Consider the following 25748-nt stretch of genomic DNA (forward strand, 5'->3'; position numbering starts at 1 on the left):
GGGTCTGAGGAGGCCATGTGAGCGATGGCCCCTTGGCGTGGGATACCTTTTGAAGTGTACATGCTGTTTGGTACCTTGGCCGTTTGCGCCCGTCACAGCCCCCCATGCCAGCGCTCATCCCCGGGTGCGAACTGCCTTTGATAGAGGGGGTGGGATGGATGGGCCTGGGGCGTGCAGATAAGGCACAGGAAGACTGCTGAATGGAGACACACTTATGTGGATGGCAGGGGGGCGGCCTGCCTCAGGGGAGGCCTGCCTGGAGACACGGGGTCTGAGGAGGCCATGTGAGCGATGGCCCCTGGGCGTGGGATACCTTTTGAAGTGTACATGCTGTTTGGCACCTTGGCCGTTTGCGCCCGTCCCTTGCCCTTATGTGATGTTAACTTTGCATGACATTCGCGTAGATGGGAACACTGAGCAGGACACGGGGCATCCATTTTTGTACCCCCTTTCCACTCCATTTTGGTGACCAGGCCTCACTGCGATAGTACAGCGCGCAGAGCACATGGCCAACAGCCTCGTTCCCACTCTGACTGGAAAACTCCAGAGGTATTTGCAACAGCTAATAAATGTAACACATCACTCTCTGAGATCACGGTCCTGCATGTGCACCGGCCTGAACCAAGCACATGGCTCGTTCATCTCCACAAACGTGTCCTTGCCCACGCACCCTCGCCAGTGGAAAGTTACAGCCATTCTGACCCTGTGTCCCTGCAAGGTATTCTCTTCATGTGCCAGACCACTGACCACGCCATGATGGCCACCTAGCAGATCCCCAACTAACATTAGACCCCTACTGCAGTATATCCTTGCCTATCAATAACAAATGCCACATATCGGAGATTCTTGTGAGCACAGACCCACACTTCAAACACTGTATTATAGTGGTCAAGACCCTTGACCTAAGGCCTGCATAATCCAATGTTCATTGATAGTATTGATATATGTGTGACTTTTATAGAGACATAACCGACTGAAAGACTTTGAACAAGTGTTATTTAGTGCATGCATTATTGATAATATATTATGTTAGCTTAGATAGTGACCACCCCGCTTCACAGCGACCTGAACTTCACCCATTCCGAGCACAGGTGTCTGACGTCCATCCTTGAATGGAGACACACTTGATTGATTTAAAAAATCGAAACAACCGTTGTTAAAATATATGTTGTGTTTTATTTTGTAGCTTATTTTTATGACACAAAAATACATAAGTTTACACATTGTACAGTTCAGGTTGCAGCACAGCGAGAGAAAATCCCCTGTACTGACCGCTGTCACTCGAGAACGTTTCTCTTACGGCACGAACGGCACAGGCGGGTATCACTCTTCGAACGCTGTGTCCTCCCGTGAAGCCACCATGTAAAGGAATGATAGGCCACCAGCCTGTACCACCTGTGAAAAGGAATGAAACAAACTGTTTTTAAATGACCAAGATAAGTTTAATAAACGTTTGTTGTCAATGACAATTCTTGTAACTAATGGCATTCTGCTGGGACAATTGCTATCTAGACACTGCACACCATTGAAAGACTTTCATGCGTTACCATGATATGTAGATGTAATTTTGGATATAGTAGAAGACCATGAAATGGGAGTGGCATGACAAGCAGAGTATACTTACTCGTTACTCGGATTACGAGAACGAACAGTTACGCGAAGTTCGTGCATAAGCACCATCATTATCCTCAACACGGACCGTGTGAGGCAGGCTGCCCTGAAGTCTGGCAGCTCGGTGATGCATTGCAGTCGTGGCTCGCCTTCCGAAATGTAGGCCATGCATCCCGAGTTTTCACAGCAGTAGCAGTTCTCCTCCTCGGTCGGCATTAGCTCGCACCGATTGCATGTGCACCAGGTGGAAACACCGTCCATGCGACTAGGTCCAGTGTCTTCATCCGTTGATTCGTCCTGCCAACTGCTGTCCGAAGCCCCATCGTTTTCGCGTGTTTCCCTTTCCAGTAGTTCCTCCTCGGTATACTCGGGCTCGTACATGTAGGGCATTATTGTATCCATTTTGTGTTGCACAAACTAAAATAATTGATAGCGGTGGTACTGGTATCTGTCCACACGGGCTACAAGCAACGAAGGTAGCTGACCAGAGCACAGAAACGAGTCACAGAATACTCAAAGTAACACAGAGAGAGGAATGGAATCGAAAATCTGCTGCTGTACGTTGTGAAACGGTCTGTTTATACTTATTGAGGAAAGAGGCGTCCTGCCATTTCCATGGCGACACGTCATTAGCTGAAGCGCAGCGAATGTTGACACGAGACGTGCTTTGGCGTTGTGAAATGGGCGGTACGCATCTGCTGATGACAGGCTCAGGGGCGGGGGATATGATTTAGTGCTGCAAAAGAAGGTCAGCCAGGGCGATGGGGGAAATTATAGGATTATCACAAAATGGCAGCTCCCTGGTGCCTGTTTTCGCGTGCGTTTAATGGACGAAAACTCGGGTAAGGTCCATAGGAAATTTTTCTAAAATCGAGCGACTTAGGCTTGAAAACACATGGCCGACCCGTAGGGGCAATAAAAAATGTAGACCGAACCATTCCTTTAACTTACAAGTGCAGCCATCGGGTGGTTCGTAAGTGCAGAGAGAAGGGACTGTAGGGTTGCAGATACACACTGTTAAGTGCTGGGGGGCCTGGAGGCAGTGCAAGGGCAACTGGACATGCAGGAGCCTGGACCCGAGCTCAGAGGGTGACCAGGTGACTGGTGCATGGGGCAGTCAGGTGCATCGGCAGGGGAGAGGAAGAGAGAAATTGGAAGCGAAAAGGAAGGTCTTGAGTTGCTTCTGGAACCGGAGGTGGTTCTGCTCAAGTTTGAGAGAGGCAGGGAGGCTGTTCCAGACGGAGGCCCCAGCCGAGGAGATAGATGTGCCCCCAACTCTCTGCTTGCAGAAGCGTCTGACACTCAGTGAGTTGGAATTGGATGAACAGAGAGCTAGAGAAGGAAGATTTTTTGGGAGAGAAAGTTTGAGGTAGAGCGATCCCAGGCCCCTGAATACCTTGTGGATAATGCAAAGGGTCTTGATCATGATCCTTGCAGCCATGAGGAGCCAGTGAAGAGATTTCAGAGCTGGAGAGATACGATCCCTGGGCTTGAGGACAAGGAAAAGTCTTGCAGTCCTGTTCTGGATAAATTCTAAAGGTGGTAGAGTAGAAGCAGGAAGATTTAGAAAGAGGCAGGACCAGAGATCTGAAGACAGTGAGCTTCTGGGAGAAAGTGAGAAAAGGAAGAATACCTCTGAGGAGGTGCAGCTGATAGTTTGACTTCTTAGAGATGTCAGAGATGTTAGGAGAGGAGAGGGTGGAGTCAAATATGACACCAAGGTTCTTCGCCTCACAGGAAGGAGCAGGAAGAGGGCCCAGAATGGCTGGTCAGAGAGAGGAAAGGAGGAAGCATGTGTCCCAATGAGGAGGATCTCAGTCTTACTGGCCTTAAGGCAGAGGTCATTGGCGGCACACCATTCCTCAATTCTGGCCAGAGTGAAGAAGCCAAGGTAGCTGAGGGGAGCCTGAAAGAGAGCTGAGTGTCATCTGCATAACATTGAAAACTAGAGCAGAAACTAGCGATGTAGAGAGCATGAGCTGCCAGGTAGTGGTTGAAGAGCCAGGGAAAGGGGATAGACCCCTGGAGAACACCACAAGTAGAGAGAGAGATAGAAGAGCGGAAATATCCCAGTTGGACCAGGGAGGGTCGGTCGGTGAGAAAGGAGGTCAACCAGGCCAGGGCCTGATCAGTAATACCAATACCATACAGAAGCGATTGAGAAGGATGGCATGGTTGACTGTGTCAAAAGCAGAGCATAGATTGAGGAGAATGATGACAGAAGGGATATTAGAGTCAGGATTGGAGAGCAAGTCTTCATAGGTTTTTAGGAGAGCAGTTTCTGTGCTTCTGGCAGCTCTGACGCCAGACTGGAGGTCTTGGAGGCAACCAACCGATTCAGTATGTAGATTAAGCTGGGAGATGGCCAGCTTTTCAAAGAGTTTGCCCAGAAAAGGAGTGATGGAGATCAAGCGATAGTTACCCGGAGAGGAATGACGGCTGAGGGCTTCTTTAGAAGGGGATGCACAACAGAGTGCTTAAAGGGGAAGGGAAAGTTCCAGTAGCAAAGGAATGATTGCAGAAATCAGCCAAGGCTGGAGCAAGGGTGTCAATGTGGTCCTTTATGTTTCTGAATGAGCAGGGGAGAACCTGCTTTGATGAGCCGTTCATAGATCAGACTTGTCTAGAAACATTGTCAGTGGTGAACAGGGGAAAGGTGGAGAAAGGAGGAGGAGAGACGGCCTCAGACGGGCAACTTCTTTCACAACTTAATGCAATCTGCAGACGGTGCAAGTTTTTTTTTTCTTGGGTTTTAATCCAGTCATTTTGCCAGAGCTTCCACTTCACTTTCTCCAGATTAATAATCACCTTGTCCAAGTCAGTTCGCAAATATTCTAAGTTCAACGGACATCTACTACTCCACTGGTGTGGTAGTGTTTTCCTGCCTCTAGTCAGTTCTTTCCTCAAGATTTGATAAGGCCCCGCCGGAAGGGGCATCATACATTTGTGAAACAGGGCCAATGTTTTCCAAGTTGGCCTTGCTTGTAACAAGATCAGACCCAGTTTGTATCTGATCAATGCGGTTGATATTAAGTTCGGAAGCTTCAATATTTTCCTCCAAAAAGCACCCTCTAATGAAGGCCATGTTTTCCAAAGAGGCAAGGGAAATCCCTTGGCTACATATATTAAAGAGGGAACCACTTTTATTGTGTAGAAGAACAACTCCGGTAGAATAGAAAACTTGCTGTACTTCCTTTGACCCACTGCTCTTGATCAGTCAAAATGTTCATCTTAGATTTCAGAGCCAACTGCTGCGGTTGATTGATCCTGTTGTTGTAAATAAGGGCTCCAAAGTATTTGACCTGACTGATCTGAGCTAACAATTCCTGGTCAACATACCATTTAAAGGAAGGCTTCATCCTGCCACCTTGCAGACGCAATACCACAATGTTCATTTTTGCTGAGTTCATTGACAGCCCATTGGTGTTCATATATTCATTAGGGCTCTCCAAACTCCTCTGCAGCCCAATAGGAGTCATGTCAATCAGCACAAGGGAATCTGCATAGAGCATCCTTGCAGGTTTTTCTTCTCTGATCTTTGGAGGAAATGCTCTAACCGTATCTAACGACTCCCCTATGACATAGAGAAATACGCCAAACAAGGTCAGGGCCAACGGGCACCCCTGTTTCAGGCCTCTATATGTATAGATAGGACTGGTCAAGAGCCCTCGAGAATTTAGTCATATATGAACACTGGTAGACTCATAAAGGGACCTAATGGCAGCCAACAAGTTAGACGAGAAGTTCCAGGCCTCTATTTTAGCCCACAGCATTGACGATCCACACTATCAAAGGCTTTTCTCAAATCAACAAAGGCCAGATATATTTTTGTGTTGCTATTAAAGGCTTTTCCTTTCAAAATGTTCAATAAGAAAAGGTTAAAATCTGATCCCACTCCTTTAACAAAACCAGTTTGTCTCAGGTCCCCTCTCTTCACTTTCTTGATCCACGTCTGTAGTTGCTTCAAAAGAAAGACAGCAAATAATTTGCCCAGCGCGTCCAAAAGGACAATTGGGCAGTAGTTGGAAGGGTACACCCTGTTGCCTCTCTTGTAGATTGGCAAAATTATTGCTGATCTCTCTCCATGATACTGGAATCTCACCTGTTCTTATGATGTGGTTAAAAAGGTGAAGGATAAAAGAATCCAGACTTTGTGATCTCGCCTGGACCTGGGGCTCGAGAGTGATTGGCTTTCTTCATTAGTAATTCAACATCTAGATAGTCCATGCGAAAAAGGCCATACAGAATTAGTTTTGCAAGTTGTTGAATCCTTCAAACCACCATCTGGATCAACTATTTTTTTATGAAAGTCTATTCATACTTCTTCTGAGACAGATTTTGCCACAGAAATTGAGTGAAGTGCACCCACCTCGTTGAGCAGTTGCCAGGTACTTTGCACATCTTTTTTGGCGAGAGCTGCCGGCATACATTCAGCTTCCTTCTGTTGGACCTCAGCTTCACATGAAGCCAGTCAGTTTTTATATTTTTGTTTTCTCTTTTTAACCAGCAGTAAATACTGACCGTTATTTGGGTTTATGATTTATTTTAATCTTCACATAGAGGCCTTTTCTCTTGCTTGATTATAGCATCAAAGTTGTGTTTAAGAACTGGAACAAAGACCTTGTTCTTTTTGGACTTTACCTTAAAGTCCAATAAAAGCCGCACATAGTTCAAGTCACCCCATCGTGCCAGCTGGTTGGCATATTGGTTTCTTAGAGAGCTTATATCTTGCCGCCTCAACCTTAGACGATTTGCCCCATGAATAGGTTCAATGTTGATATGTGTGATGTCTTGCTTTTGTCTGTGCTTGCCATCCCAAGTAAGTTTCAATAAAGCGTGGTTGCTTGTTGCCTTTGAAATTACTTCAAACAAGCTAATATCATGAATTGTTGAACTGGAGGCAAAAACATAGTCCTTATCCCCATTGGACCAGGTTACCTTCGCTGAGAGACCCCCTTTGATTTTCCCATTCAGAATGTGAAGATCTCTAGCATTAATCAGCTCCAACCATTCAGCTGCCCTGACTTCTCTGATGGTTGAGAGTCCCTCTCGAGGAAGCAAAAGTATTCCACTGTTCGCAATATATGGGCAATTCAAATTGCCCCCCACAAAATTATGAAATGTGGATTGTACTGCAGAGCAAAGGTATCAATCGATTCCAATATGACATTCATAAATGCCTCAGATGTAATGGCCGCTGGATTCAAATAGACATTCAAAATCACACCACACTGAACTTCACAGCCGTCGCCGTCCTTCATACTTACAGCTATGGTTTGTAAAAAGGGATTTGGGCTTCCAAATTCAACTACCATCACCCTTTTTCCCACTCTTCACAAAAGCAAGCAAGCCTGCTGAGGGACGGCCTCTAATGCCTCCATAGGCTGGATTAAGAAAAGAAGTATAAGTGGGAGGCAGCTTTCTTGCAAACAAATGATATCCAATGAACCTGAAAGAATCACTGTGTCTGTCGGTAAATGCGAAAATCCCCTGGTATTGCAGAGGGCTAAATGCCTGAGTTATCTCGTGGTTAATTAGAGTACTGGTGGGGAATTTGGAGGGGGCCCAGGATTTCATTAGAACAAGTTTACCTTTGAGTCAGATTGTCGGGGAGGCTGATTATACATTTTTTCATATCCCTTCTATCAAATGTGACCTTCAAAGGACCCAGCAGCTGTCTGGGACCGCCTAGGCCCCCCTTGTCGCACACTTCATAATGTCTTTATAGTGACTTCATCCTTGAAGGGCTTCTTGGGGTCCGTTTGGAGGGAAACTATTCCAACCTCTGTTAAAATATTACACATCTGCAGTGGCATTCCACAGGTGGGTATCGAGAGCCTGGATAAAGCACTTTCCATTGAGATGTCAGTAAACTCGAATCCCATCGGCAGAAGCAGATGTGCCATTTCCAGTAAAGATGTCCTGACACCATTTGATCTTTGGTGAAGAATTACCCTATCCGTTTGACTTTCTTTTGTAAATTCCACAATCATAATGTCTTCTGATTGAAGAAAGCGCAACAACGGAATATGGTTTAAAAGTATCATCATATTAGAATGGTTCAAGATAAGGCCATCATCCACTGACAACAGTCTGTCCAGGCTCACTCTGTATAATCCTAAATTACTGCTGCCAGTTTTTGTGCATTGATCTTGTTGACCTGTATTATATTGTTAACTCCGCTCCTCAACGATCTGTGCACACCCTCAAACTCGACTTTAGTAATAAATTGACCCGTTGGATCAGGGTCTAAACAGTCCCGATTCAGCAAGATTTTGTTTTTTAATATTATCGCTTGTCGTTTTTCAGCAAGAGTGAAGAAAGGATTGGTGTCTTTCATTGTTTTAAGGCTTGGAAATGTATCAATGCCAATAGGTTTTAGAGTAGAGCCCGGAACCAGTCTAGAAAAATGTGAGTCCACTTGAACTATGTTCACTGAAGATTTCACTGAATTGACAACCGGAGTTGGAGAGCTCTGGGAGTTCTGGACTCTGTCAAAGAATTCTTCCTGTTCAATCGTATAAGTGGAGTGATTTAGGCAATCCATCTCTGTCTGGTCAAACTTGTGCCTGGGCTCATGTGAGATGGCACAGGACCGGCACAGGACCTATTCTTAAGCATGCTGATTGGTTTAACTGTTTCACAACTAGCATCAGAAGAATCCTTTTTCATAGGAGCCTGATGATAGATTTTTGAGGCGTCTCTTTCGATGCCGCTCTTTTAAGTTTCCTCTTTTTCTTATTCTGAAATATTAGAAAGGTGTCATGGGAACTGGTCCTGCCGCTGTTTCTGCCCCACTCCAGGTGCTTAGGCGAACTCAGCATAGGTGCTTGGGGGCTAAGAGGGCCAGGATCTGGCATAACAGGGTTAGGATAGCTTCATTCAGGGCAGTACACGCCCCCTCATTACATTATGGTACTTAGAACCTCCCCAACATGGCGCTCCTTTTACACAGAGCACTGTACACTGTGCATTCCAGTCTTTGGGCGTGGTTGGCTATTTAAGCCACGCCCAAGGACAGGTCTGTGCTTCGTGTGAGACACTGTTCACACGCTCACCTCGGCTTCCAGCAACTCTGGCTCTTTTGCAACTTCACGGCAGTCTGGAATCCCTGCAAAAAGAAGAAAGGACCGTACTATCCAACTCACCTGATCCAGTTCTGGACCTGTTTGCACGTCACGGTGCTCACTCCCGGTTTGCGCTTCCGGCTACTGGAACTTCAGTACGTTGGGACCAGTTAATCTCCCGACCCGATCTGCACTCCGACTCCAGCACACCACGGCGGTTGCCGCGCGCATCGCCTGCAGCAGCACCTGCGGGAATAAAGCACAAAACAGTGAGTAAACTTGATCCGGCAGCCAAACCAAACTGAAAACTCATCCGTATAATAGACCAGTGAAGAAACTGGGATACTTACCTGCATATTACGATCCAGTGAGGCAACTGGGACTCTTACCTGCATATCCAACCCAGTGAGGCAACTGGGAATTAACATTTACTGGCATTTGGCATCCAGAGAACCTGGGAACCTGCCTTTACCTAGTGACATTATCTGCACTTTCCAAAACCCCGTGAGAGAAAACAGAACTCATAACTGAGTAAACTGGGGAAAACAGTGAGGGTTCTCCAAATCCAGAGACTAAGTTCTCCCGGACTACTCACACAACCAACCATGATTCAGCGCCCCTGCCCCAAAGCACGCCAAATCTGCACTAAAGGTGAGTCGAGAATCCAGATTTAGAACACACTGGTCCACGGGATGGGGTGGGAGTCCGAGATCACTAGGGAAAGCATTAACCCTTTTTTGTGTGTCTTGACAGATCAGCTAGTCCCAGTTCGGAGTGGGGAAGAGGACTCTAGTGCCACAGTGGAGGGATTCATCGCTCCCGCAGAGTATCAGGTGAGGGTGACAAAAGGGCTGTGTAGTAAATATTGTACCCGCGCCAATTAGCCCATGCAACGCTGAAAAAATAGGATGCAATTCCGGCACCTTTATCGTCTGAGCCAAAGACTCACAAACGACCAGGCTTTCAGGCTCAGTTCCGTGGATATTTATCTTTGCAGATGACAGCGAACTGGAGGATCTTATAGATAGCACTACTCCATTAGTCAAGGGCATATTAGACATATCCTGCATTTTTCCACTAGCCTGTGTTAGAGAAACATCTATGCAATCAGCATTCTTTGAAGCAGTAGAATCCGACATCTGTGCAATAGAAAGCACAGCTTTCCTGTTTTGAACCAAGCACTTTCATTTAATCAGTTCCAATACTGAACTCAATAGGCATTTCTTATATGCCCTTTCCTGATCCAATGCCTCGTGAAGCTTCTTTTGAATCACATTTGCACACTCCACCTCATGATCAACTCTAGATTGTAAAGAAATAACCAATGATTCAATGGTTTTAGGTGAAAGGGTCGACTGCAATTGATTCGAATGCAATAGTTTTGAGTCAAAAGGACCGAAAAAAAAAGGTTGAATGTTTTTTTATGGGGGGGGGGTCACGCCCCAAACCCCCGTTTTTGGTGTTAAAAGCAAAAAATAAAAAACATTTTAAAAAGGCATTCGACCTTTCTTTTTCGGTCCTTTTGACTCAAAACTACTGTAATTCAAATCAATGCATTCGACCCTTTGACTGGACACCTGATTCAATATATATTATTTTCAAGTGGCTCATCGCGATGAGAGTGGCCTGGTCTTTTGCGTTTTCATTCATAGTCTCGTACAGCTTCAGAAATGGAGCCAGTAAAACTGTGAGCACCGCCATCATACTGCATTGTGTCTTGAATGCAGTGGAGTTCGGACCCTGTCTTTATTCACCCAAAGACTTGGGATAAAAGACAGAGTCGTCCAAAGACAATGTCACTGCAGAAAGATGATCGTCCTTGTGTGGGGGTTGCAAAACTCGATTTTCCATAGAGAAGGAAATTTAGCATTGGTAGGCTTTCGATGAAGAGACTACATCTTTACAATAGGTTTTCTGCCCCAACTCAAAAAACAAATTGGCCTCATTTTGCACCAGCCTCACCGACAACAAAGGTGTAGCCTTTCGCACTTCAGTGACTTGCTTGAATATCACCTGATTGACCATGTCCACAGGACCCCCCACATGGTCCTCTACATTGAAAGTTTGGTTGACACCTGTCGCAGCCTCAGTCTCTGTAGGGCTGATCGACGGCTTCACATGATTGGCGTTATTCAATGCAGCACTGGATGAAACTGTCGATCCCAAAAGAATTGTTGGAGTGGGCTGCACAAGTCCTATTACTATTTTAGTTGTCTGCTGCTGGTGCGAAAAATCCTGTTGTAGTAAACCCGCTTGAGAAGCGGAGTCAGCCTCCTACAATATGCATGCAGGAGTTTCTTCCATGTACCAGCTGAGGTGTGCAGCTACAGTTCTCACTGTTATTTCATCCACACCCCATCAAGTTGCTACTATGCTCTCCAACACAGACTCACTTTGCAAAATCTCAAAGTCTGTGAGATCAAGAACATTCCTAACCAGAAGAAGAATTTTCATAGAAATCAAGGACAGGATCTCAGCCGTTCGTGTCAAATGAAGCTCACTTGATTTCAAAGGTAAAGAATCTTACATGGAAGAAACGTCAACATCAACGTTCAGTTTAGGCAGTTTTATTCCTTTCAATACATGTCCAAGTCCCAAGAATTCCACCCGCCCCCCCTTTTGAGTCCTGGAGAAAGGTTTTGGCATCTTTCATTGTCAGTGAGGGTAACCGCTTATGAGACAGTCAGCAGCAACAATACAATGGAAGATTCTCTCAACACAGCCATCACTCCCGTGCACTGATATAAAAAAGATTTTTTTGATAGCTATTTGATATCAAATGTAAATTTGTATAGGAAGTGTTTTCTAATTTATATCAGTTATGATATAAGTGAATATACATTTTATATAAAATCTAAATGAAGATGGGAGCAGCGCTCGACGATGTTGCTCGGACGAGCACCTGAGAGCTAAGTAAGCTCTGAAGACGGGGTCTGTGAATCTAGGGTTTTGCAGACTGATGCGCTGATGAAATCACAGAGGGATTTCGTCACTCAGGGTGATAGGAAGCCAAAATATAAATGTTATATCAAATTGATAGCAATTTTATTGAACCCCAATAATGTGTATATAAACTTTATCGGAAGTAGAAAATGATATCAAACAATGTTGATATCTTTTTAAAATCAAAATGTATTTAAAAATACAACAAATATTTTTTGATATAACAAAGTTATATAAAAATCAATATAAAAAAGCATATTTTAAATATAACATTGTATATAAAAAGTAATATAAAAAATCATATCTTTTAAATATTTATTATATATAAATTTATATACAAATGTATATTTTTTATATTCCATATTCATTAACATTTTTTATATAAACTCCCACGGAAATGTTGATATCAAAAGGTTTCAATATCAATTTTGATATAAAAATGTATACGTGTATACCAATCTTAAATGAACTGGCTTTGATACAAAGTGTAAATAATGAAAAGCAGATTAGTAAACTGTGCTCCCCATATCCCGTACAAAAGTCAAACAATTGTTTCTAAGTGGTCTACAACAACTTGTTTGCGGCATACACGTGTCCTTCTGTGACCCACCAAAGAGCTGTGAAGCAACACTGCAGGGGTTTTTATATCTACCACAAGGCATGGGGAATCCTAGGAATGTGCTGATACACAGAGCAGCATTCTATCCAAATCTGCAGAAAGCACAGATGGGCTTTATATTCAGCTTGCCAGAATACAGGATATTCTAAGTCAGCTGTATAAACAAACCACCCATTTACAGACACACTGTCAATGTTTATCAACAAAAACGGTAGTTAACAAGGTTATTTTTTACTTGTGACTAAAGGCCGGCACAGGAAGCAGCTGCAGGCTGAACTTAATTTTAGATGTTGCCATAAGGATACAGAAAGCTGACTGTTCACATGCTACGGTGACACTCGCTAATTCTTGTCGAGTGTTCAGGAAAAGTAATGCTGTGCTTCTGTTGATAAGAAACATTGCACAGGCTCCAGGGAAGAATCTGCAGGGCTAAGGTTATTTTTAGATGTTGCTATAACACATAGGAAGCAGAATGCATGAAATAGAATTCTGCTTTTTGTTTATAAGAATCCCATTTCTGCAGACTAAGCAGAAATACATACATCTGTGCATTGTTGATAATGAAACAACATTAAGCTTTCACCCCTTAAAATGGTTCTCTGACTCGAGCCAGGAAATTGTCAGCATCATTGGCAGAGCCCTGAAATGATGCACCCCAGCGGACACCAGTTCATTGACATGGCACACTTGATTGCAACTCTGTGGGGTAACTTGCTTCTCGGATGGATGTGATTGTGGGTCTGTGGACTCTTGTAAAGCTTTTTTATTGAAAGCTTGGCCTGCTGTTTTTTCAGCATTTTATTTCAACAACAGCAACAGGGATAGTTTGGGGGTATTTCAATACTTTAATGTATTGTTTTTATATTTTTCTAACCTTTCTGAGTCATGCCATGAGGCAGGTTCTTTCTGAGACAGGCCCTTTCTGAGACAAGCTGAGCTTTTTTAACTAAACAGCTGTGTGTTTTTAATGACGTGTTTGAAAACATATAGTTCACTTAGAGTGCTCTGTGCTTATGCCTGTTGGCTAGGAAAGCGCATAGATGTTAGTAGCGCGAGATTCTATTTCTGTGTGTGGGTGTTTTTCAGATTTTGACTACAACGCTTTGGAAGAAGTTGAAAATGTGTAAAGGGTTGTGCAAGTGTTTATTGAGTATGGCACCGCTACACAATCAATCAGACACTCACACAATCAGACAATCACACAATCAATCAGACATTCATTCAGTCAATTAGACACCCACACAATCAATCAGACTCTTCAATGTCAAAGCTTGGATGCCACTGCCGTCATAGCCATTCCAAACATTATATTAAACATTAAATAAACCTTTGGTGGCTATTCCAATACTTTCATGTATTATTTTTGTATTCTTCTAATAATGTGCAATTTGTGGGGTTTTATTCAAGCATTGATGAGGCTTTTTTAATGTATTTATTGCAATTCACGGCCTTTCTGAATCCTGACATGAGTCATGTCCTTCATGAGACAGGTCTTTTCTGAGACAGGCTGTTCATTTTTAACTAAACAGCTATGTGCTTTTAATGACGTTTTTGGAAATGTATAGTTTACTTAGAATGCTCTGTGGGTATGCCTGTCGATTAGGATAGCACATAGATGTTAGGAGCACCGTATTCTATTTCTGTGGGGGCTGCTTTTGAGATTTTGACTACAACACTTTGGAAGAAGTTGAAAATGTGTAAAGGGTTTTGTAAGCCTTTAGTATTTATAGTGTTGCTACACAATGTGTGAGTTCCCATTTGCTGTTGTGTCAGGTTATGTGGTCTTAGTCTGTTGTTGCAGTTTGGTGAAGTGTGTGCGGATTGCTGCACCAAGAGGTGGTAGTGTGAGGTTCTGTATGAGAAGTGTATGTGGAAAGTTGAGAATTGGGTTAGTGGGTTTTCCTTACGTCTTTGTCTTTGCATTTCTGTGCTCGAATCTATGATTATCCTGTGTGTTTGGAATTGTAGTTCGTCTGCCTAGTTGGCTGGCCTGTTGAGGAGTGGCAGTTTTCCTCTGTGTTACTCTAGTCGTATTCCCCTACCCTTGGTTGGGAATGTTTAGGTTAGGGGATTCTGGTCCCTCCCTGCCTATCCCTTCTGGGTCATCTTACCTACCTGGCTTCCTCTGTGGATTAACAGTATGTGGACATGGGTGGTTGGTTGGGGTACCCCTCCCACTTTCTGGTAAGGGAGGATAAATTTAGGGGTCATGGTTTCCTCCCTGGAATTCTTGTTTCCCGTTGGGTGTATGCTTCCTAGTCGTTCCCTCATGTTTCTGGGGCAAAGAGCCACGTTTTGAGTAGTTTTCTGAACTGCAGATGATCCTTTGTGTTGCGTATGTGTTTTGGTAGGTGATTTCAGGTTATTGCGGCCAGGTGAGAGAAGGATGATCCCCCAAATATTGCATGATAGACAGTTATTTTCTCCTTTAGGAACTCTGCTCCTTGGCCGTGCATTGCTCTGTGTGTTATGCACATTGTTTGGAACTTTATTCACTGTTTTATTGGTAGCCAGGGTAGCCAGTGATGTCCTGTTGGTAACTTCAGTTCGGTTTGCTCCGTTCGCTTAGCTTAAGTGCGGTTTTCAGGGCTATGCAAGTGCTCATGCACTGTTGTGCCAGGTTATGTGTTGTTAGTCTGTTGTTGCAGTGTGATGAAGTGCGTGTGGATTGCTTTGCCAAGTGGTGGTTGTGTGAGTTTCTTTATGAGAAGTGTTGTGGAAAGTTGAGAATTGGGTTAGCAGGTTTTCCCTACCTCTTTTTCTTTGCGTTTCTGTGCTCAACATCTATGATTATCCTGTGTCTTTGGAATTGTATTTGTCCACCTAGTTGGTAAGCCTGTTGAGGCGTGGCAGTTTTCCTCAGTGTTACTATAGTCATATTCCCCCACCCTGGGTTGTGAATGTTTAGGTTAGGGGATTTTGGTCTCTCCGTGCCCATCCCATGTGGGTCATCTTACCTGTTGCAGTGTGATGAAGTGCGTGTGGATTGCTTTGCCAAGTGGTGGTGTGTGAGTTTCTTTATGAGAAGTGTTGTGGAAAGTTGAGAATTGGGTTAGCAGGTTTTCCCTACCTCTTTTTCTTTGCGTTGCTGTGCTCAACATCTATGATTATCCTGTGTCTTTGGAATTGTATTTGTCCGCCTAGTTGGTAAGCCTGTTGAGGCGTGGCAGTTTTCCTCAGTGTTACTATAGTCATATTCCCCCACCCTGGGTTGGGAATGTTTAGGTTAGGGGATTTTGGTCTCTCCGTGCCCATCCCATGTGGGTCATCTTACCTGTTGCAGTGTGATGAAGTGCGTGTGGATTGCTTTACCAAGTGGTGGTGTGTGAGTTTCTTTATGAGAAGTGTTGTGGAAAGTTGAGAATTGGGTTAGCAGGTTTTCCCTACCTCTTTTTCTTTGCGTTTCTGTGCTCAACATCTATGATTATCCTGTGTCTTTGGAATTGTATTTGTCCGCCTAGTTGGTAAGCCTGTTGAGGCGTGGCAGTTTTCCTCAGTGTTACTACAGTCATATTCCCCCACCCTGGGTTGGGAATGTTTAGGTTAGGGGATTTTGGTCTCTCCGTGCCCATCCCATGTGGGTCATCTTACCTACCTTGGTTCCTCTTTGGATTAGCGGTATGTGGACATTGGTGGTTGGGGTGCCCCCCACCCCACTTTCTGGTAAGGGTGAATAAACTTAGGGGTCATGTTTTCCTCTCTGTCATTCTTGTTTCCCATTGTTGGGTCTATGCTTCCTAGTCGTTTCCTAATTTTTCTGGGGCAAATAGCCACGTTTCGAATAGTGTTCTGAATTCCAGATGTTCCTTTTTGTTGCGTATGTTTTTTGGTAGGTAATTCCAAGTTATTGCTGCCAGGTGAGAGAAGGATGATCCTCCGAATGTTCTTTTATTGTATGGTTTGGGTTCTAAGCGAATGGCGTTGCTTGATCTGAGAGGTCTTGTCCGGTGATAGATGGTAATTTTCTCCTTTAGGAACTCTGTTCCTTGGCCGTGGATTGCTCTCTGTGTTATGCACTTTGTTTTGAACTTTATTCACTGTTTTATTGGTAGCAATTGTAGCGGTTTACAGCACTGGGGTAATGTGTTCTCTTCGCTGTATTTTGCGCAGGACTCTGGCTGCAGAATTTTGGATGCACTGATGTTTTTTTTAATGGTCGTTCTGGCATTCCTAGATATAGGCTGTTGGCATAGTCTACTCTAGACATGATGAGTGCGATGATTGTGAGTTTTTTGTGGGTGAAAGAGAGGAATGGTTGGATCCTTTTTAATGCATGTAGGAGGTAGAAACATTTCTTGATTGTAGTGTTTACTTGTGGCTCAAGTGTTAGTTCATTGTGCATTAAGACTCTCAAGTTTTTTACTATCATTGAATCAGTCGGTGCTGTTCCCAGTTCAGTCGGCCATGGGATGTAATGATTGTTTTCCCCACTTTTGGATATGATCATTATTTCTGTCTCGTCTGGGTTGAGTTTGAGGCTGTTAGTGTTCATCCAGCTGTAGAGCTCTCACAGACAGTCTTCCAGTGTTGTGTTTCCTTTCTGTGTATCTTGTATTTTGTAGACGATCTGTGTGTCATCAGCATAGTTGTAGTAAGTGAGACTGTTTTTTTTAAATCAGCTTGAGTAGTGGCATCAGGTATATGTTGAAGAGCAGTGGGGAGAAGGAGGATCCTTGTGGTACTCCATGGGTGGATTCCCTTGGAGTGGATTTGAAAGGTTTGATCCATATGGTTTATGTTTTGTTTGTTAAGAAGGATTTAATCCATAGTAGGGCTAGGTCGGTAATTCGTATTTCTTCCAATTCTCCCGATGAGGATGTCATGGTTGACTGTGTCAAATGTTATGGAGAGATCCAGAAGTATTAGAGCTGTGCTTTTAGGTTTACATAAACGCACATCAAAAGGGGGCGTGACTAAGACCAGAAACAGTGGGCTTGTCCACCTGTAAAAATTTTGATGGTGACAAAAGGGGGCTCCTTCTACTTCTCTGGTGTAATCAAAATTACTTAACCAAGTCTATGTAGAGGAGGAGCCAAGTGCCTCTACCAGAGGTCTTGGCCGATTTTGCCAATATGCTGGAAGCTGGAAATTGTGACATGCATGACGCCAATAATGGTCCCTATACCAAGAAGAATTCTCGAAACAAGGTATCCATTGAGAAAGCCTTATATGATGTATCCACTGAGAAATGACAGTCTTTTAAAGGAGGTTCCAGAAGAAGTGTGAAGATGAATGAAAGGGAAGTCTGGTGAAGTCACATGAAGCAGAAATGATGCACCCAGAAGAGATGCCAATGAAGAGAGTATATAGACCTTACAGAATCTGATGGCAAAGTGAAGAAATTGGCAACATTTCATGTGCGGAATGAATATTGCTCGTGCAGAGAGCACTGTAGAAAATGCAGCCATTTTATAATTGTACAGATGCTGAAAAGCAAGTAGACTAAGTAGTCATGAATGCTGGCTATATGTAGTGAATAGACTGCAGGTGGTGCCGCCAATATATATATGTATGTATAGAATCTGGATGTTCCATGTCGTATTTTAGAAAACTAGGACCCCATGAACAGAATGGCTGAAAGTGTGGCTCAGTAGAAGAAAACAGCTGACGATGAGGGAAGATTCGAGAAAAGTTGTCTGGCTCAGTGTCAAGGGTTGGAGCAGCCAAGAAATTGGTCATCTATTCGAGAAGATACAATGAACGTGAGAAGTGAGTCGAGCTCCTGTTGAGGTGTAATGGAAAAACACTAGAAGTGCCATGTTTTATTAATTTAATAGTGTTAAATACGAAAGAAAGAGATCAAACACCGTCTCCTGTCACATGGTCTAGATGAAAATAGACTTTGGGCAAGCTACACCGAGACTTGAAGATAAGACCATGCTCACACTCCCTTCTATTCTCAGGCACAGTGATGCTTTGTAAGGCCGTGTACAAAGACAATTTCAATGGCAGACAGCAGGAGTGATGATGGTTGGGCTAATTGGGTGGGGAGGCATGGTCAAATCCAACCCGCCAGCACCTGGGGTGCCAGCTTGCATGATGCTAGCAAGTGGAATATTCCATAAGTGTGCCAGCGTGCCACACAAATGTAGAGGGCCACATAGCAAAGAGCCCTATAGTTTGAAAGTTAATAAAATGTGTATTCTATGACACTGAAGATGACTTGCTCTAGGGTTGGGCATAGCTGTCCACCTGACCTTAGAGACCCAATCACAATCCTATCCCCTATTGAAAGTACACCTAGATGTTCCCCTTAAGCCTATCACAACCTCAAGCAGGTTTTCTTATTTTGCCACGTAGTTTGACGTCAATGATCACGACATTTTACTAAATAACTGTGTTTTTTCATGTAAATCGTTGAGAGACTTGAGCGAACTTCCGTTGATGTCTGTTGTACTCCCTGTTTTAGATAATTGTTAATAAAACAGCGAATGATTTGCCAACTTCCTGAGTTGGACTTATTATTGGTGTAAAAGTAAAATCTGCATCCCCATCCATCCCTTATAGTGCTACCTCGCTTAAAGGGCCTACGGGTTCATCTGCCTTCAGCCACTCGATTTATAAGCACTCTCGGTGTCATTCACTGAAGTCCTTTTAAAAACAAGCTTGTGTACCAGTATTGGGCATTTTGCAGGTACTGCTATTAGATGGCCAGGTACTCGCACCATTTTGCACTTGCTACCATCAATGGACTGTTAATACCACTACGACAGTGCCTGGCAAGTGACTTTCCTATGCCTACAAAGAAGGCCAAACTGTTGGCATAGCCAATGCTTGTTGTCATAACATTGCTTTGTACGTTGGGCCAGCTGCCACATAGTTCTACGTCCTCTCAGATAATAACAAAATAGTTAAAAGGGCAAATATGAATGTAAAGGAAAGCAAAAATATGCATAGAAATGGGCCCAATAAAATAACAGCAGGTTTCTTGTTGGCTATCCAACCACTGAGAAATTGTTTATTGTATTCTACTCATGGGCAGTTCAAATAGTACAACCTACAGGGTACAGCGCCCCCTCTTGGGCCGAATTGGCTAATGACACGATGCCTTACTCCCAGATTAGAAAGAGGGGAGTCTGCCAAGACGTAATAGCACGTTCACGGGCCATTGTGCGCGCCACGGGAGTGCTCCTTTAGATGCTTTCTTTGACGCAGTGCCGGGCAGAGTGCGTCCTTTATCCCAATGAATGCTTTGACTTCTGTGAGTGCTCGGCATTCCTGACAGAAATACCAAGTGGAGCTCATATAACCGGAGAGTGGTACATAATATCCTGCGCCGACACCCCACATCTCAATGAGACACACATTCTTAACAGAGCAGACCATAGTGGAGCATTTCTAGATGTCAAGGGAATGCATTGAAAAGAGCCGCGCACACTTCCATCACGAGCACGACTGTTCCATACCATTATCATGATACATAAAGCAGCCATCAAGAACAGCACCGCCTTTGAGCAGAGGGAGAGCGCATCGGTTCTTTTTAGAAAGATACTTTAATTTCATGTTCGGACAGCTCCCTGCTGGTTAAAACGAATAAAGAACAGAGTGCTCCATTGACTTCAACTATCAGTCTCTCTATAATTACCTATTCCCGCCAGTGTACGACTTCAGCATTCTTTGCCTAAAAAATCACAGCACATATTAAGAGAAGAGAAATGGCCTCTCAGCAATTATTAAAAGACCTTATGAAAAGGATCAGTAATTACTACAAGAAAACCACACAGCGCGGACACATGGGTTAGAGCTGTGGCATCCTGAGCCACAAGGTGGCAGAAGTGGGACTGAGAGCCAAACAGGGTATAGCTGCGGCACCCTCGGCCACAAGGGGAACAGAAATGGGACCGAGAGCCACATGGGTTAGAGCTGACCTTGAGCCACAAGCGGATCAGAACTGGACTTGAGAGTCACATGACATAGCACTGTGGCACCCTGAGCCACAAGGGGGCAGAAGTGGAACTGAGAGCAACTTGGTAGAGCTGTGGAACTCTGAGCCACAAGGGGAAAGAACTGGGGCAGAGAGTCACATGACATAGAGCTGCGCCACCCTGAAACCGAGAGGCACTTGGTGTAGAGCTGTGGCACTCTGAGCCACAAGGGGGCAGAACTGAGAATGAGAGCCACATGGGGCAGAGCTGCAGCACCCTCTGCCACAATGGGAACAGAAATGGGACCGAGAGCCACATGGGTTAGAGCTGACCTTGAGCCACAAGCAGATCAAAACTGGGCTGAAGAGTCACATGACATGGCACTGTGGCACCCTGAGCCACCAGGGGGCAGAACTAGGGCCGAGAGTCACATGACATAGAGCTGCAGCACTTTGAGCCACCAGGGGCCGAACTGGGACTGAGAGCTATATGGGATAGAGCTGCGGCACCCTGTGCCTCAAGTAGAACAGAACTGGGACATAGAGTCATATGGGGTAGAGCTGTTGTATCCTGAGTCACAAGGGGGAAGAAATGGGACTGAGAGACACATTGGGTAGAGCTGCAACACCCTGGGCCACAAGGGGAACAGAACTGGGACCGAGATCCACATGGGGTGCAGCTGTGGCACCCTGAGCCACAAGTGGAACAGGACTGGGGCTGAGAGGCACATGGTGTAGAGCTGTGGCACTCTGAGCCACTAGGGGGCAGAACTGAAACTGAAAGCCACATGGGGCAGAGCTGCGGCACCCTACGCCACAAGAGGAACAGAAATGGGACCGAGAGCCACAGGGGTTAGAGCTGTGGCACATTGAGCCACAAGCGGATCAGAAATGGGCTCGAGAGTCACATGAAATAGCACTGTGGCACCCTGAGCCACAAGGGGGCAGAACTGGGACTGAGAGCAACTTGGGAGAGCTGTGGAACTCTGAGCCACAAGGGGGCCGAATTGGGACTGAGAGCTACACATGAGGTAGAGCTGCGGCACCCTGAGCCACAAGGTGAAAGAACTGGGACCGAGAGTCACATGACAGAGCTATAGAGCTGTGGCACCCTGAACCACAAGGGAGCAAACTCGGACTGACAGCTATATGGGATAGAGCTGCGGCACCCTGAACCACAAGTTGAACAGAACTGTGACTGAGAGACACATGGGGTAGAGCTGAGGCACCCAGAGCCACAAGGGGAAAAGAACTGGGACTGAGAGCCACACATGAGATAGAGCTGCGGCACCGTGACCCACAAGGGAAAAGAACTGGGATAGCGAGTCACATGGGGTTGAGCTGTGGTACCCTGAGCCACAAGAGGGCAAAGATGGGACTGAGAGACACATGGGGTAGAGCAGCAGCACCCTGAGCCACAAGGGGAACATACCTGGGACTGAAAACAACATGGGGTAGAGCTGCTGCACCCTGAGCCACAACGGGAACATAACTGGGACTGAGTCACATTTGGTAGAGCTTTGGCACCCTAAACCACAAGGCAGCAGAACTGGTACTGAGAGCTATATGGGATAGAGCTGCGGCACCCTGAGCCACAAGTAGAACAAACCTGGGACAGAGAGTCACCTGGGGTAGAGCTGTGGTATCCTGAGTCACAAGGGGGCAGAAATGGGACTGAGACACACATGGGGTAGAGCTGCAGCACCATGGGCCACAAAGGGAACAGAACTGGGACCGAGATCCACATGGGGTGCAGCTGCTGCATCCTGAGCCACAAGCGGAACAGAACTGTGACCGAGAGGCACATGGTGTAGAGCTGTGGCACTCTGATCCATAAGGGAGCAGAACTGAGGCTGAGAGCCAGATGGGGCAGAACTGTGGCACCCTACGCCACAAGGGGATCAGAACTGGGCTCGAGAATCACATGACATAGCGCTGTGGCACCCTGAGCCACAGGGGCAGAACTGGGATTGAGAGCAACTTGGTAGAGCTGTGGTACTCTGAGCAACAAGGGGGCAGAATTGGGACTGAGAGTCGCATTACATAGAGCTTCAGCACCCTGAGACCGATAGTCACCTGGGGTAGAGCTGTGGTATCCTGAGTCACAAGGGGGCAGAAATGGGACTGAGACACACATGGGGTAGAGCTGAGGCACCATGGGCCACAAGGGGAACAGAACTGGGACCGAGATCCACATGGGGTGCAGCTGCTGCACCCTGAGCCACAAGCGGAACAGAACTGTAACCGAGAGGCACATGGGGAAGAGCTGTGGCACCCTGAACCACAAGGGGAACATACCTGAGACTGAGAGTTGCATGTGGTGTAGAGCTGTGGTACCCTGAGCCACAAAGGGGCAGAAATTGGACTGGGAGACACATGTGGCAGAGCTGCGGCACCCTGAGTCACAAGGGGGTAGAACTGGGACTGAGAGCTATATGGGAGAGAGCTGCAGAAGCCTGAGCCACAAGTAGAACAGAACTGGGACTGAGAGTCACACGGGGTAGAGGTGCAGCACCCTGAGCCACAGAGAGGCAGAAAAAACTACCAGCATATTTGAGGGATTCAAGAAGGATAAGTGTCTAGGTTTGTAGACAAATTATTGGTAAGCGATCCCCAGGTTAATATCAAATTGCATTCAATGTCTCATCTTGTCGCTTGCATTATGTCTAACTCTATAGCTGCCCAGCTGGGCATTTCTCCAAGGATCACGAGACAGCCAGTGCATATTCAGTAGTTGTTTGGCCAGAACCAACCTAAGTTTTATGAACGTGCAAACCCATTTGGCATTGCATACTCTAGGAATAAGTCCCAAAAGCCATTTTTCTCGGGTGTGCAGGTGCTTTTTACCCATTCATATCTTTATAACCTCAAAGACACCCTGCACAAAACAAGCTACCTCAGGATAATGTTCCCTCTAAGCAGTGCGCATGTGCGCTTGCCCAGCTTACTACTGGTTGCCGCTCAGAGGAATTTTAGCAGCGCACACAAATCATTTCTACCTTCAAAGAATTGATAAGGCAAAAGCCACAGCATTTACCTGGCATTTGCTTTCTCTCGTAACGAAGATAAATTATACTAACAAGTGTTGTTATTCTGGTTTAGCCTATTTGCATTACCCAACTATGCAAGCATAAAAACGAATATGAAAATCGGCAGCTCTGTGAAAAGAAGATCGAACTAAGATATTCCTGCACACATAACACACATAATGTTCCCTCTCCACCCATGACTCCTTTACTGGACTCTACAACACGTATACTTTATGACCCTAACTTCGGCCACAGGCAACATTTAGATATTACTGCACAACCTTGAAACGGCCTTACTTGTCTCTGAGAAAGATTACAAGTCTGGCACCTAGGTCCACTTCTTATATGTTTGTTGTAATATGAATACTGTTCAAGCACCAGAATTTCTGTTACTTATGGGGCTTTTAGCAAAAGCGACACCCACACTATGTGACCCAAATTTTCAGCTCAAATATCAGCTACTTACTATAAGGAAGATGGCTACTTGGTTGTGTAACCTCATTCCTTTACTTTGTACAAGTGTCACGCAAGCAATTTGAAGCAGAACCCTTGCAACTTTAATCTATATTAATAAAAGACAACATTTGTTTGTGGATTTGTGGCTTGGCAAAGCGTTGTTCCTTACACAATTCCACACTGTTGTACCAATATGCACCACATTTTGCATAGTTAGGACCTGCAGACATTGCTACATGACATTTGGACTCCCCACCCCTTTCCCTGTATTTCAGCACCTTCACACATGAGATTGCTGCCTGAAATCGGCAAAACATCAATGTGATCATAGAAGGACCGGTCCTGACACAAGGACCACAACTCACTGTTTAAGGCCCTAGGATGCAAGGATTCCAAGATATGTGCACCGCAATTATCTGCACCATGCATGGGTGAGGCGACAGGTGGGTGAGAGCAAAGAAAGTCACAGAATGCAGCAGCACGCCAACTCTCGCCTGCCCCCTACGTCTGCTCCGATGTATGTCAGCCAGCCACACGCATCCATTCTAAGTGCAGTTTACTTCAGGGTGCAAAGCATATCAAGCAATAAGCGAATCGGAATAGCAACCTACAGGATCATTGATTTTCAACAATTGATGAGAATCTTATCATCTCTGTCTACAGAACTTTTACTAGTGCATTATAAAACTCAAATATTAATTTGCATTCCAGGGATTTTGAGTAGGCAAATGCCCTGCTTAGCACCTTTTACTTTAGCATTGTTTACATTACCCTATAGGTGGAGAACAACAATGCAATATCATTTACTTAACGTGCAAGGAATCATGGGTATTGTGATGAATCTGGAATATTTGTCCCTTCTCCCCATAGGGGAGACACCCCCTTTGAGGGTGGGGAGTTGAGCCCACTCAGCAAGACCTTCCCTAGGGTCCTGGGCAAGTGGGAACTCAGTGGGAGTGACTCCCATCTTGGGGACAAGAGCTCCCATCCTGGTAAGGCCCCTGAATCCCTTTATTAAAGTGACCCATAAACTCTTACTGGCATGTCTTCTGGCACAATCCTTTTCGTTTTCATTATTCCCTCTGCAAATAATGTATCCTGTCTGAATGTTTTGACAGTACCATCAGTTATGATAATCTATACTTGTTTTTCATAATACACAGGAGTGTTTTTACCAATGGCATAAAACATGTTCTGCATTTTGTCTGACAGTGCCGGCAAATGAATAGCTACAACTAAAACAATTGTTTGTACTGAGGATACAATGCTTTTATGTTCATACTGATATTTATTTTGGCACAGGCGTACTTTTGCTATGTACTGTGGCAGAACGTAATGTCTTGGACTGGTTAATTAGCTCTCTTTATAATTGCATACAAAATATTTGGTTTTTTTAGCCTTGATTTTAGGTAAAGGTGGTGTAAGATGCACCTTTTACACTGATTTGTAAAGAATTGCAGTGGTTAGAAAGGGGAAATTCCCTTCCAAACCAGCTAGCTCACTAAATACACATGCTCACAAAGTGGCTTACCTCGTTACTCATTTGAGCACATGGAAATGTATGTGCACAAATGCCTACCATTTCTGCACTTGGTGAAACATAATTAGTGGGGACATTGCCAGTGACTAACATGTATGCAGATAAATACTCTCTCAGACAGCCATTCAAACCTTATCCAGTGAATGTCTTTATGGATACAGGTGCTTCAACAGTAGTTATAGACCTGAATGCCTCGATGGATGACATTGACTGATGCCGAGAAACCACTGTGCTGACATCATTAGTGACACCACGACATAGCCACATTAGTCATAAAGCACACTTACAACCATGCACACGGTACACAAACACACACTCGTATATACGAAGAACATGCTTACACAGTTCTGTAGATAGAGGACAGATACATATACATACAATCAAAAACTGTTATTGTTTTTCTCATTAGCCAAATGGAGAAATGCTGAATGCAAGGCAACGAAAAGATGCAGAGTAAGCTTGCATATGCTTATGGCAACTAACCCTATGGAACTGCAGTATCATATAAAGGGCCTGGCAGGACCAAATATAAATAACCTATAGGAAATGTAGCATGAAATAGATGTGTGGAAATCACACTATAAGTATAACAAGAATCACATAAGGCCACAAACTGCAG

Source organism: Ambystoma mexicanum, chromosome 4q (assembly GCF_040938575.1).
Source record: "Ambystoma mexicanum isolate Mex_15411 chromosome 4q, UKY_AmexF1_1, whole genome shotgun sequence".
Classification (NCBI taxonomy): Eukaryota; Metazoa; Chordata; class Amphibia; order Caudata; family Ambystomatidae; genus Ambystoma; species Ambystoma mexicanum.